Source organism: Primulina eburnea, chromosome 2 (assembly GCF_022965805.1).
Source record: "Primulina eburnea isolate SZY01 chromosome 2, ASM2296580v1, whole genome shotgun sequence".
In the NCBI taxonomy this organism is placed as follows: Eukaryota; Viridiplantae; Streptophyta; class Magnoliopsida; order Lamiales; family Gesneriaceae; genus Primulina; species Primulina eburnea.
In genome coordinates, this window is record NC_133102.1 from 1,069,239 (window position 1) to 1,084,676 (window position 15,438).

The following is a 15,438-nucleotide window of genomic DNA, read 5'->3' on the forward strand; positions in this document are numbered from 1 at the left end:
TGATTTCATGTTCAAATCTCCTGTGTTTCATTTTGCTATTTGATATTCTACCTTGCTCATGTAATGTGAAGTCATACATCCTTTTTCAGCGTAGGAAACATCTTGTCACTGCTAGCTATGTTGACGATTCCATGTCCAAGCTTGATGAAAGGTCTAAAATTTCTGGTGTTACGTTTCTATGTGAGATGGGCTTCATGCTGGAATCGGTAACTCTTTTTAGCAGTGGATGGTAGTAATAAGTTGTCATCAATCTAAATTTTTTCTTGTTATCATGAGTCCAGCAGGAGCAATCCGATCTGGACACAATCCAGCCATGTACAAACATCATGGAGAAATAAAGCATGTTGATGGTGAGTTCACACTAGCATTATACTACAACCCTCTCGCTACTTACTGACAAAAGAATTAAGGTTGCACTTAGATTGAAGAATTTGAAGTTATGAATTGTAAATCTATGATTGTTTCGATGAATATATGTTGGTGGATTTCAAATTTGTACATTGCTAATCCATGCTGATATAATGGTAATTATGATAGATTTAAAATACATCCCAGATATGTCTTTCAAATCCATATTTCCAAATCAAATCCCTTCATTCAAGTGCAACCTAAGCGATTTAGATCATCTAAAATTAGTTAGTTGTTGAATATATTTGTTTGCACTATACATTCATACATGATTCTTGTGTAAAATATTTTTGAACTTTCATTTTTTGTTAGTTTCAACCATTCGTTTCACAAGTTTCTTTTTTGTTGAATCTCTCTCCTTTATTTTTATAATTTGTAAAAATGAGTTCTTCCATTCAATACAGCATTACATGGTCCACAATAATTTTTCTTGTTTTACAAAATTTGTAAAAATGAGTTATTTGAATTGCCCGACAAACTCAAATTGCCACTCAATAGCCAAAATTGAGAAGTGGAAGACTTACTTGCCATTTCCCCTGCCTTCCTAATTTGAGTTGAGATTGTGGGTTTATGCCTTGGTATAGGTTTTGGAGAAATAATGGGGACACTAGCAAGAATGGGCTTGTTTTCTACCGAAGCAACCCCCATATTAGAAAATGAGATTAGACCCACTTACAGAAGCTCTATGCTGGAACTTCTTAATATTTGAAATAAAAGTAGGCGCGAAAGAGATTGAAGAGAGGATCATGGCTTTAGGTCTTTGCAAAGAAAGAGATACAGCATTGAAGACAGCTAAAACTATTGTGCAAGTCTTGTCCCATATATGTCATCAGAGAGGTTGTATACTATTTACAGATATGTGATGCTGGCTCTAAAATAGGCTTTCTGATATATACTTTGGCCTTTCTTTACACCTTAGATGGTCTCTATATGTGAATGATTTTTGTTTTAACGTAGATTTCTGGGATTCCTTGAGGGGGCTGAAATACCCATTTTCTGCAAATGTGCATTTGATTTCACCTGCCTCCGCATGGAAGAAAGGTTGGCATGTTCAGTCACAGAACAGGTAATTTGAAGAACGTGATTCATTGAATAGATTTGTAAGTTTGTAGCTGAAAATTATATCATACTATCACTACTGTTTGAGTCCAGGATATGGTACTTTTGCACCATGAAATAGGTAGATTTCCCAAATGGCCGGCCTTCTGAAAACCACAGAGTAACTCTATTGGAATTTGGAAGGACTAATAAGGAGAAGGAGAAGTCATATACTACAATGGCTTTAACTGTGGGAATCCTAGCAGCCATTGGAGCTCTGGTATTTACTCGTTTTTACTTTTTCTGATCTTTATATGAAACCACAAGTTATTTCAATCAAATCATCAAAAAATGTTATCTTAGAGAGTAGGGTTATGCTTTCAAGTTGGTGGAGAAGAATGATTAACTAAGATAGAGTTTCATGTATATCCTCTAAGTATCTTTCAGATATGTTTGTACAAAAGATTCTCCACTTCATAACTAGAATCAGGTTTGCAAGGGACATTGAATCATACTATCTAAATTTCCATTAGCTTCTTATAAAGAAAACTCAAAATTTCGAACCAAACAGATCTTGAGTAAGTTTGAACATGATATAACCAGTATACAACATAAAGGGAATGGAGACTAGGTCCGGTTATGGGTGAGCAGAACCAAACTATACTGAATCAAACCAGAAACTAGACTATACTGCCGCCAGCAGTCAGAAAAATAATTAAAAAATTTAAACTTAGTTTTTTCGTAAAAATATTTATATTACTTTGTTAGCATAATAACATTAATATTATGATGATGAATCTTTATTAATTGCATATCTATATGATATTATATTTTGTGCTTAAACATTATTTAATTGCACATTTTATATAAAAATGATTATATTCCTTGATTATCTATAAAAAAATTACTTATAAAATTCAACCGCCTAGGGGCTGCCTGGGCACCGCCTGGGCGGCCGAGGCGGTAGGCGATCATCGACCGCCCCACCACCGCCTCCCGTCATTTACAACCTTGCAATTAGTATTATCACTCATCTGAAAACGTGATTAACGCGGTATCTAAAACGTTATATGATCGATACATTTTTGTCCTACTTTTATTTTCTTTAAACTAAAATTGATAATAAGTAAGAGATTATTTAAGATCAAACATATTTTTAAAAATAAATAATAAATAAAGCAAGACACAAATATAGATAGTAGCCCGTACTATATTACTCTGTTTTTGTTGATTTTTTATTTAATTTACTAAAATACTTTTGTTGATATTTCATTACGAAATCTACATGATTACATCTTTTAGTTATCTCATAATAATATCAGTTCCTTTAATATTTTTTCCCCTCAGACTATATTAATTTCTACGTTTTATTTCCATGTAGCGAAACAAGTCATTTGAAAGATCATTCTTACAAATTACGCGAGTAATTGATCATAGGCAAAAACTTGTATGAGACGGTCTAACGGATCGTATTTGTGAGACGGATCTCTTATTTGGGTCACCCATGAAAAAGTACTACTTTTTATGCTAAGAGAATTACTTTTTATTGTGAATATGGATAGGGTTGACCCGTCTCACAGATTATGATCCGTGAGACGGTCTCACATGAGACTCACTCTTGGCCATAAATTTTCATTTACAGATGCAGATTAGACACAGAAATACACAATTGAATTTGGGGAACGTTATTTGGAAAGTAATATAGATGATTGGATTTCTTGGCATATCAAGATAAGTCGATCCTCAAACCAAGTCATTGCAATACCTCAGAAAAAAAAAACCGAAGTTTTACAACTTAATGTAGGAACGTTATGTTATGGGCCAGATTGGATGGCTTCTTCCATCGTCTTTTTCATATTGTACTGTAACGTTGCAGGGTCACAATCTAGTGGCGTTTCGCCTGCAGACAGATAACATGGCACTAAAAACAGCTACTTTATATGTAATAATGCTACAGCACTCAAGTGAGTATCAAATTTCTAACAGAGGATCACGACACTATTTTCAATAAATTTCTATTGTAGCCCATCCAAGTTCTACCTTTTGCTCGTATAAAGCAATTTTCATTGTGGAGCAATAATTATAGATTTTTTAATCTAAAGAAAAATAGAAATTTCCACTTGTGCATAGAAAGAGCATACTCTGTGTGGCGTACTTAGGAAAAATAAGAAAAGATTCAGCCAATATACACTGTGATTGTACATAAGATTCAGTACATGTGTTTCTCCATATAATTGATGAAGACGATGCAACCAAGAGCTAGCTTGTGGTGGTTTTAGACAATATTTCTCCAAGTTTCCAATTCAATCCGGTACAAATATACTGCAAATGAATCGAATTTATGGTTTCGATGACATCCGTAAAAATTGTGAATCCAGTAAAGACCCATCTTCATGAAACCAAGGTGCAGCCATGCCGGCATCAGTAGGATACATTTAGTCTAATGAGCCACTTCTAGTGGATACAACTGCTAGGAGGGTCGTCTTCTGGAATCTGAAAGATAAAATGCAGACATGTAACACCCCAGATTTGACGACTGTCCTCACTGTATCAAGACGGGTCTTTCCAGCGTGCTTATGTCCTCACTCACACGCACCCTAAGAAACTTCCCAGGAGGTCACCCATCCCAAAATTGCCCCAAGTCAAGCACGCTTAACTTTGGAGTTCTTATGTGATGAGCTACTGAAAAGAAAATGCACCTTCGTGATATGAGTAGTACCAATCAAATCTTTTAAGCCCTCTTCAACTGTACAGTCCATTACATTGAACAGTCTCGGAATCCCTCTCATTCCTGTGTGGGTCGGTTCATTCATGTTCCCTCTACCTAGAAGCCTGCCAGGAGCCGCTCCTTGTCCGTGCAACTGATGGCACCGGCGATCACCCCCCGTCCTCTTCGGCCCCGGGCCTCACATGCCCACCAGCTTCCGCTTGGTTCGTCCCCGAACCACACCGTACTAAGAGAGGTCGGCTCTGATACCACTTGTAACGCCCCAGATTTGACGACTGTGCTCACTGTATCAAGACGGGTCTTTCCAGCGTGCTTATGTCCTCACTCACACGCACCCTGAGAAACTTCCCAGGAGGTCACCCATCCCAAAATTGCCCCAAGTCAAGCACGCTTAACTTTGGAGTTCTTATGTGATGAGCTACCGAAAAGAAGATGCACCTTCGTGATATGAGTAGTACCAATCAAATATTTTAAGCCCTCTTCAACTGTACAGTCCATTACATTGAACAGTCTCGGAATCCCTCTCATTCCCGTATGGGTCGGTTCATTCATGTTCCCTCCACCTAGAAGCCTGCCAGGTGCCGCTCATTGTCTGTGCAACTGATGGCACCGGCGATCACCCCCCGCTCTCTTCGGCCCCGGGCCTCACAAGACATATATTAGGTTCATAATGACCATGGTGTGTTTATGGGTCAAGAAATTACCTAGTACTATGTTTGATCTCAATCAAAAAATTTAAATGAAAATCATGCTCCCACAAAGTATTTGCATGGAGGTCATAGTCATATATCCACATTAATTTAATACAAAACTTCCAGCAAAAGATTCAGAGCATGCCTATTTATTTATCCCACTTGTCATTCATCTCCTATTTAAAAATAAATGATTGATAGTATTCTCAAAATAAACTTAAAAACTAGTTCGTTCAAAAGTGTTATCTTTCCAAATAAATGACACGAGATTGAAATAAAATGCGCACACATGATATCTGAAATGGCTGTCATGTCCTCTCTCTAAATGCACGTGACATCGAGAACATCTAAATTCAACCAATGTACAGTATTCTCTTTGAGAAGTTTATCACTGCACAAGAGTCGAGAGGGTTTTCAGTTGTAAAGAATATCATCCTTAAAAACCAAGTGAATGTTTAAAATTTCTCTTGTTTGCAAGTGTACAATTAATACTGATGGCAACACTTACTGGAAGCTGATGGTGGACTGTCCAAAAACATTTGAAGCGATATTGGGCACATTAGAGATGTATTTCATATTGCTATGAACCACATTTGCCATCTGTGATGATTTCGATGAAGTTGAAAATGGATTCTTAGCATTCATTACATTATTGCTGGGGGTAGCTGAGCCGAAAGAGAAGGAACTTTGCACAGCTTGATGAGGAAATTGGTTGATAGAGGTTCCTAACGCCAAAGAAACAAAATAGCCTCAGTCGGTGCACTACTTTACCAAGATAAAACTGCTCCAAATTGGTACCTGAACTGTTCAAAGGCGTGGTGATAGCCGGAAACACACTAAATGGCTGACTGGTGTTCTACGAGGGACTTGCTTGGCCAAGGACATAATTAGGCGTACCAGTAGAACCAAAGGTAGCATGACAACAAAGAATTTGGAAGTAAGTCAAAATACCTACAATCGATAGACAGTAAAAAAGTACAAAGGATAATAACAAACTGACAGGAGGCCTCATTCCGGATCGTGTATTCAGCGATGCATTCAGTTGACTAAAACTTGATACTGAACGAGAAACACTCCTGCTGTTACCAAGAGCATTTGTGCAATTCTGTTTTTGATGAAAGGAAATATTTGGATGTAAATCATCATAATTTTTTGTGTTTTATATACATATATATGTTGTATGTTGGATTTAGTTCAAGAGATATTTCGGATATTGTCTTGGTAGTGTGGTGTTTATCCAATCATCCTTACTTATATTAGTGTCATGTAATGTCCCAGATGACAACTGTCCTTCACTATATCAAGATGAGTCTTTTCAGCATGTTTATGTCCTCACTCACTTGCACCTAGAAAACTTCCAAGAGAGTCACTCATCCCAAAATTGCCTCAAGTCAAGCACACTTAACATTGAAGTTCTTATGTGATGAACTCACGCAAAGAAAACACATATCAAAATCTTTTAAACACTTCTCAACTGCACAGTCTCATATCTGAACAATTTTGAAATATTCGGTGTGAGATCAGTTTATTCATGTTCCTTTCGCCTAGAAATCTGTCAAGAGTCGCTCATTGTCCGTGCAACTTCATGGTGATGATTACCCTCACCCTCTTCGGCCCTAGGCGTCACATGTCCACCAGCTTCCGCTTAGTTCATCCTTCAATCACGTCGTACTAAGAGAGTTCAGTTCTTATACCACCCATGTGGTGCCCGAAACCTCGCCACGTAATCATACAATATGTGACGTAATATGATAAAACAAAAAAATTGATAACGTAATAATATAATGCATATATGATGAAATAATACAATCAACACACTGTTTACAGCAGTATATCAGAGACTATATAATAATTACACAACTCGAATATGACAATGAACTATATTGTCTCTATCCACTATCCACTATGCGACTTCTTTGAGTAGATAGACCTAGTCTTTTACACATATCATATCTCAGCACTAGTCTTCTAATATGTCCAACAAAAACAACCCCTGAAGAGTGAGCATACACAAAAAGCATCATCATAATACATAATAGTTATATTAACAACAACATAAAATATAACTAAAATCATAACAAGAATACTCCATTCTTGTTTTTGTACAACCAAGCCATCAACAATATGAACAACATCTGTGAGAACCTGAAATTCCAATAGTAGCAGCAGCTAGCAAATTTCAACAGGCTAACAATTCCAGCAACAACTCATATTTCAGAGATGGTATTTTCCAGCAGATAAAATCCAGCAGCAGAAGAGTTCAGTAGCGAGATTCCAACAGATAGCTACTGATTCTGCTCAGGACTTGTAACTGAATCATTTAACATGGAATAAAGGCTGTTAATGGCATATTATGGTCATTAATTGGAAGGTTAACAGTCAGATTTTGGCCTATAAATAGCACCCTCAATCTCTAAAATTGTTGTTACCAAAATCTTGAGTTATCACTTGAAATTAGAGCTAAGAGAATGCATATTTCGAAGCTGTAAAATCCAGTAGCGGGACAAGCAGATTTCCAGACTTCAACCGAAATTCTTTAAGCAAATTACAGTAAGTGAGCTTATGTATAAATGTCTTGAAAATCGTTTGATAATTCATGTTTGAAGCAAAGTAATTGTATTTTGATCTCTGATTTTTGAAGCACTGAAACTTAGTAAATTAATGGTACGAATATATATTCTGAACATAACTGATTACTGATTACCGGCCTCACCCCTTAGATGAGAGAACATATAGGGGACTGATATCAGTTTAGCCATGAACTTCACGAACGTGCTCAGTGCTTACTTGTTAAATTTTTGATTACCGATTGCTGAATACAGATTACTGATTTCGGAATACTGAATACTGATTTCTGTTATGAAAATAAGAATTTCTGTATATTATTCATATTACTCTTTCTGTATGAAAATGATTTCGAAAACTGAGATTTATTCCCGCCCTCGTTTACTGAGTGACAACCATATCACTCACCCACCAAATCCATCTCAGATAAGAGCGAGGAAGAATTGTTAGAAGAAGAACAACAACATCAGTTCTGGGGCTGGTGAAGAAGATTGTTATTATTCTCAGTTTTGATTTATGTAATTAGATTTTGCTGCATCTGTTAAGACAACATTATGTTTAATTTTACATTTCCGCTGTAAAACATCTGTCATTGAGTTTGTATCAGACAATGATTATTATGAATAAAAGACTGGTTTCTAAATTTTGTACTTTTGAGGCTTGTTGGTTTCGAATGTAAATTTGAGAGGAATACATATTCTGAACATTACTGAGTACTGGCCTCACCCCTTAGAGGAGAGAACATATAGAGGACTGATATCAGTTTAGCCATGAACTTTACGAACGTGCTCAGTGCTTACTTGTTAAATTTCTGATTACCGATTACTGAATACAGATTACTGATTTCAGAATACTGAATACTGATTTTTATTATGAAAATAAGAATTTTTGTATATTATTCATATTATTGTTTATGTATGAAAATGATTTCGAAAACTGAGAGTTATTCCCGCCCCCGCTTACTGAGTGACAACCATATCACTCACCCACCAAATCCATCTCAGATAAGAGCGAGGAAAAATTGTTAGAAAAATAAGAACAACATGAGTTCTGGGGCTGGTGAAGAAGACTGTTAATTTTCTCAGTTCTGATTTATGTAATTAAATTCCGCTATATCTGTTAAGACAGTATTATGTTCGGTTTTACATTTCCGCCGTAAAACATTTGAGTTTATATCAGACATTGAGATATTCAGTATTTATGAATAAAAAGACTGGTTTCTGAATTTAGTACTTCTGAGGCTTGTTGCTTTCAAATGTAAATTGGAGAGCAACGCCGGTGTCGACCAATCCCCGTCCCGGGGCGTGACAACATCAATATCATATTACAACAACAAACAAATCAACGATATGTCGCACCCTTACTTTGGCGACGACAATATCGTCAGTACATCTCTCTCCTATTAATGCGACAACGACATCAATGATATGTCACACCCCCACACCGACGACAGCAATATCGTCAATACGTCATTCCCCTACTACTGCGACAAACAGCATCAACGATATGTCGCACGCCTACTCCGGCGACAACAATATCGTCAAGAAGTCTCTCAATAAACGGCAGATAATAACATCAACAATAATAAATAACAACAAATTTAATATCAAATCATTCATTCTCGGTAATTTACCACCGTTCAACACAATAGTATTCTTCAATACTAAACAATAACATTATATGCTCGTATGTCAACACGTACCTGATAATCGAGTATATATAAAATATGGTTGTTTATTTAATCCTGAGACTTGTGATGATATATCTAAATAATCCAACAACAATTATAATATCATTGTCACTGTATCAACACAATCATAATAGTCTCAATATATAACATCAAATAGCTCAACAATAATTAATTCAATAAAATATAAAACTCGATTATAAATCTCACCGTTCAACAATTAATATTCTGGTGTATTTAATTCACAATACTAACATCAAATACACCATAATCAATTAACTTCAATTAATATATTATATTATAACATCCACTAAACTAGGAAAACTTCATGTTCCACTAAACTAAAACTTCATATCAACATGTAGTATATACTTCGTATACTCCGAATATATAATCAGAATTAATAACAACTCACAAACAACTCATCAATTTCAATTCAACGATTAAGATACATAATTATAATAAATTGAGGATAATTCAAAATAACATTAATATAATACTTTTCTTCTTCGTTAAAATCGTACACTCTCCAACAATATTCAATTTCGGTATGATTTAACAATTTATCAGATTTATTCCAGAAATCGACAAATTTCAAACATCACAAAAAATTATAAATTTATACATCAAATCGAAGATCCCGTGTCAACGATCACATAACTAAAGTCAGTTCGTCAATTGGATAAACCGATAAATCGCAAAGTCGAAAAGAAAATCGACAAACTGGTTTTTCTCGGTTTCTTTCTTTCAGTTGGTTGCTACTACTGTCGAGGAAGCTGAAATGAAATACACTGACATATTTTTTATAATATATTTAATATTTTCAATGTTGATATATATATATGTTCGGACGAGTCAAACGATCAAATTTATCAGAATTAAAAAAACAGAACTTTTATATTTTTTAGCTTTCTACGTGATCTTCACAAATTTCAAATCATTTAGATTTTATATGATTAAAATATGACATATTTTATTATTTTAACATAGTTAATTATTTAATAAAATCATTTACTAAATCAATTTACTTACAACGTTACATTACTTTGTAAACACGCAAGCCTCAAATTTTTATTTTTTATTTTTACTTTGTATATGAATACGGAAAGTGGGATTAATCTGACGCGACATGATTAAATTAAAGTAACATAATTACGCCACAATAATTAAGAAAATTAAAGAAATTAAAAACACAAAAAATTAATACTCTAACCAGGATCAATATCAGACATCCATGAATTTCACGCCTCACAAAATATATTATAAATAAAATGATTATTAATTAAAATAAACCTAATGGGAATCAAATCTGATATTGGACACACGTGAAATGGCATTAATCTAGCTATTTGGTTTTTGTTTGTTTTCCAACTTAAAAAACAAAAACGACACTATTATATGTTTCTATTTCTCTTTATAATATATATATATATATATATGTTTTTTAATGATAAAATTTTTTAGATGGTAAAAAAAGTATGAATTAAAAATATAAATTTATATTATATATTATTTTCTACAAACAACATATATGCAAAAATTCTTATTCGATAATTATAAATGTAATGAATATCAATTAATCACCAGTAATAATACTGTTTCGGCACCACAATCTTTAAATGATTGTCAAATATCAATAATTGTGATCGAGACATTGTCCGACTTAAATCTTTCAAATTATATTGGCCTTTAAAATGACTTTGCATCTATATTTTTAAGAATCTTAGAGTTAAAGATAGATATAAAAAAAAAAAAGAATGTGGAGACTTAAACTTTCGGAAGGGGATGATCATCCATGGCTAACTAGCACGAATAATCACACCGGTAGACAATTCTGGGAATATGATCCAAATCATGGAACGGATGAAGAACGAGTTCTTGTTGAAAGTGCTCGTAAGGAGTTCTATGATAACCGGTATGAGATCAAACACAGTTCTGATCTTCTTATGCGAATTCAGGTGACAAACTAAAGTCTATTGTTAACTCTTAACAACAAACTTGTATCGATGTAGAATTCGAAACTCCTCGGTTCTTAATCCTTTTGATGATTTTGATTGAAGTTTGCTAAGAATAATCCATGCAAGATAGAGTTACCACAAGTGAAAGTACAAGAAGAAATAACTGAGGAAGTAGTGGTAAATACATTGAGGAAAGCTTTAAGATTTTACTCTACGCTTCAAGTTGAGGATGGGCACTGGCCTAGTGACTATGGTGGTCCTTTGTTTCTTCTTCCTGGCCTGGTAAGAATTTATCAACTTTAATGATGGTGGTTAGAATAAAGAAGTTTTCGAATTCCCTGAAGAACTTACGTTTTCGAGAATTAATGCCACATCACAGGTTATAGTCTTGTACATAATGGAAGCTTTGAGCACAATCTTGCCAGAGGAACATCAGAGAGAGCTACGTCGTTATCTGTATAATCATCAGGTAATATCGCTTAATTCTAGCTCTATATCACCAAGAAACATCAATAATTCTTTGCCGGCTTTATGTATACAGAATGCTGATGGAGGGTGGGCCTTGCACATAGAAGGACGTAGCACCATGTTTTGCACGGTCCTCAATTACGTTGCATTGAGACTTTTGGGAGAAGGTGTAAACTGTGGGGATGGAGCAATGGACAAGGCCCGGACTTGGATTCTTGATCGTGGTGGTGCCACCTTCATCCCCTCGTGGGGAAAGTTTTGGCTCTCGGTTCTTGGCGTGTACGAGTGGGATGGTCATAATCCTCTACCCCCAGAACTATGGCTTTTACCTTACGTTCTTCCTATACATCCAGGTTGATTCATGCTGTATTTTGGTGTATGTATTTACTGTGTCGATTTCATTTGATTTGGGAAATTAACTGAGAATCACTATTGATGCAGGAAGAATGTGGTGTCACTGTAGGATGGTTTACTTGCCAATGTCATATTTATATGGGAAGAGATTTGTAGGGAAAATTGATGTCACTGTGCTCTCACTTAGAAAAGAACTCTTTACACAAGATTATCATCGGATTAACTGGGATTCAACCAGAAATCAATGTGCTAAGGTACTAATTTTTGTGGCTTTATAAGATTTTTGAAGTTTTTAGAAGACAGATTTAGATATCTGCCTTGTCTTGTATTCCCCCACCTCACTGCTCTAGTGTAAACCTTCTGCTACTTGTGACTTTGGTATTAATCGAGAAATCTTGTCGGGATAGTACTTGGTCATGAATGTGCAATTTATTTTTCTTGCAGGAGGATTTATACTTTCCACACCCACTTTTACAAGATATTATATGGAAAAGTCTAAATGAGATTGCTGAACCTCTACTTATGCATTGGCCCTTCTCTAAAATAAGACAAAGAGCACTAAGCACGGCAATAGAACACATTCATTATGAGGATGAAAACACCAATTATCTATGCATTGGACCAGTAAATAAGGTACTAATCTCCAGTTTTTTTGTTGTTCCGGACCGTGTCAAGTCCTCTGCTGCATTATTCTTGAACCAAATATAACATCTCCGTCTTATGTAATTTTACTTGAAATACACCTGTCTTGACGATAACCACACAAAAAACACAGGTACTAAACATGCTTTGTTGTTGGGTGGACGATCCAAATTCAAAGTCAGTCAAATTTCACCTCTCGAGAATCAAGGATTATCTATGGATGGCTGAAGATGGCATGAAAATGAAGGTCTGTTTAGCCGATCGCTTCACCAAAATCTAAGCTTTCTTCATCAAGACATACTCATGAGTAAATGAAATTCCAGGGATACAATGGGTCTCAGCTGTGGGATGTTGCTTTTGCCGTTCAAGCGGTGTTAGGAACCAACCTTCCCCATGAATATGGATTGATGCTAAAAAAAGCAAATGAATTCATCAAAATGTCACAGGTAAATATCATGACACTTAAGTTGGTTTACGTATAACTGTTTGCCCGTCCGATATAGTGTGTACCAAATCCATTTTTCTATTTTGCTTGTTGAAGATCAAAGAAGACAGTTTGGGAAATTTTAGCTCTTGGTATCGGCATAGCCGTAAAGGAGGGTGGGGATTTTCTACATGCAGATAATGGATGGCAAGTATCAGATTGTACAGCAGCAGGACTCGAGGTGCTTTCATTAATATCGGAAGAATTTGCAATAAACTAAGTGGAGTTTGATGATTATTTGTTCTTGTACTAGCAGGCAGCCATTTTATTGTCACAGCTTCCATCCGAGATTGCTGGACAAGCAATAGATCCAAATAAACTTTATGATGCAGTTGATTTGATCTTATCCCTGCAGGTGGTATCCCTTTATTACAATCGTATAAACATAATCTGAACACGTTGGAGTTTCATAAAGCCCTCAAACTTAATCCTATCTTCGACTATTTTGGGCCTAACAAATTCTGGCATAGGTTCGTAATAATGGTTTTTATAGAATTGATCCAAAATATCGAAATCAAACTGATAAGCATTCTCATAATTTAATCCATTCTAATTTTCAGACATGCATGGTTACTCAGAATCCTTTTTTTTTAACCTCAAAGTGTTGCTACAGAATCATAATGGAGGTTTTGCATCGTATGAACTAACAAGATCTTATTCTTGGTTGGAGGTAATTATTTAAACTAATGAAAGTCCTATTCAGGTTTAATCAATTCGTGTATTTATGTACTTGATGAAAGCACTTGTGTATTAACAGATGATTAATCCAGCAGAGACATTTGGAGATATCATAATCGATCATCAGTAAGATCAAAGAATATATAATTTGTTTTCTGATTTGGAACTGTGAATCGGGCAGATCTTTATTTGAATTCAAAACAACCCGGTCTGAATCGAGTCTTTTGAGTCTTGGATGATCCCTGTCTTTTGAGTCTTGGATGATCCCTATCTACGTTTTGCGTAAAAATATTTTACCATTTTGGTTTCGGACCGATAAAGATCCAGACTTAAATGTGGTCTCGATGCAGGTATGTCGAGTGCACATCTGCAGCTATTCAAAGCTTGAAGACCTTCAACAAACTTTATCCAGGATACAGGAGAAATGCTATAGATTCTTGCATCGAAAAAGCCCTTAAATTCATCGAAAACACACAGTTAAGCGACGGGTCATGGTATGGATCTTGGGGAGTATGTTTCACTTATGGGACATGGTTTGGAGTAACAGGGCTTGTCAAAGGTGGCAAGAATATGACAACAGTTTGTGTATAAGAAAAGCTTGTGATTTTCTGCTGTCCAAGCAACTTCCTTCCGGTGGTTGGGGAGAAAGCTACCTATCAAGCCAAGATAAGGTACAAAATTTTGAAAAACATACGTTTTTTGAAACATCTAACTGAGACATACATAAATGACTGAAAACATGCATTGCGTACTTCTTTTTGGTGTTAACCTATAAACTTCAGATTTCGTCAACTCTCTTCTCTATCGTTTCTCTATTTGATATGAAATTTCAGGAATCCCGCAGTCACTCTAATCACGTTTAACGACTTTGAATATGGTTAAACTAACACACTTCCCACAAGCTGCATGATAACAGGTATACACAAATATTGGAAAAGGCAAATCACACCTAGTAAACACTGCCTGGGCTATGCTTGCACTGCTCGAAGCTGGTCAAGTAAGTCTCGTTCAATTCATAAAAGACTGGTAACAAGTCATAATGAAATGTCAAATAGGAACTAATATGTAAATATGATGACTATGACTAGGCTGATCGAGATCTCAACCCACTTCACCGCGCAGCTAAGGTACTGATTAATTCCCAAATGGAGAATGGAGACTTTCCACAGCAGGTAATCTGTAGTTTTTGAGATTTGGAGAATCGCTTAAGGTTTTCTCTACGCTATTACACAAGTTTCAGTTACGCATACTGAGTATAACGTCCATCGTTGTGAATTTCACAGGAAATCAGTGGTGTGTTCAATAGGAACTGTATGATAAGCTACTCCGCCTACAGAAATATCTTCCCGATCTGGGCTCTTGGAGTGTACCTTAACAAGGTGTTTCGTCATCATGAAGACAATGTGTGTGCTTCAAGACATAGATAAAGAGCTAATGATTACGAGTAGGTATCTCGTAATGCACTTTTGACACAAAAAATAATATTTTTATGGATTATATTGGGTTGATTCAAAATCAATTTGTAGGTGATTACTTTCCATGTGTCATCAAATAAGTCACACAACGTGTAGCTTCTTGAATATGTACATAAAAAAAATTCTTACCGCCGAATTAAAATTATTTATTAACTTTTTTAAAAAAGGAAAGTGATTTCAATACTTGTCCTTGTGCAGGAGCTGCCCTGCGTCCCTTGTAATCTATCTACATAAAGAATCTCTCAAATCTTCTATTACATT

General features: G+C 35.5%; 1 long non-coding RNA gene and 2 pseudogenes across 1 annotated transcript; 2 read left to right on the plus strand and 1 right to left on the minus strand.

Annotated features, from left to right (window-relative positions):
* LOC140816727 (alpha-aminoadipic semialdehyde synthase-like) overlaps positions 1-272 on the plus strand; it is a 13,347-nt pseudogene extending 13,075 nt beyond the window's left edge.
* Positions 1-15,320, plus strand: part of LOC140816702 (cycloartenol synthase-like) — a 21,657-nt pseudogene extending 6,337 nt beyond the window's left edge.
* On the minus strand, positions 5,232-5,958 carry LOC140816746 (uncharacterized). Its single transcript, XR_012114635.1, has 3 exons — positions 5,665-5,958; positions 5,375-5,591; positions 5,232-5,257 (listed from the first exon to the last, which is right to left on the minus strand). It is a non-coding gene; the product is annotated as an uncharacterized lncRNA (long non-coding RNA).
* Positions 15,321-15,438: the final 118 nt, after the last annotated feature.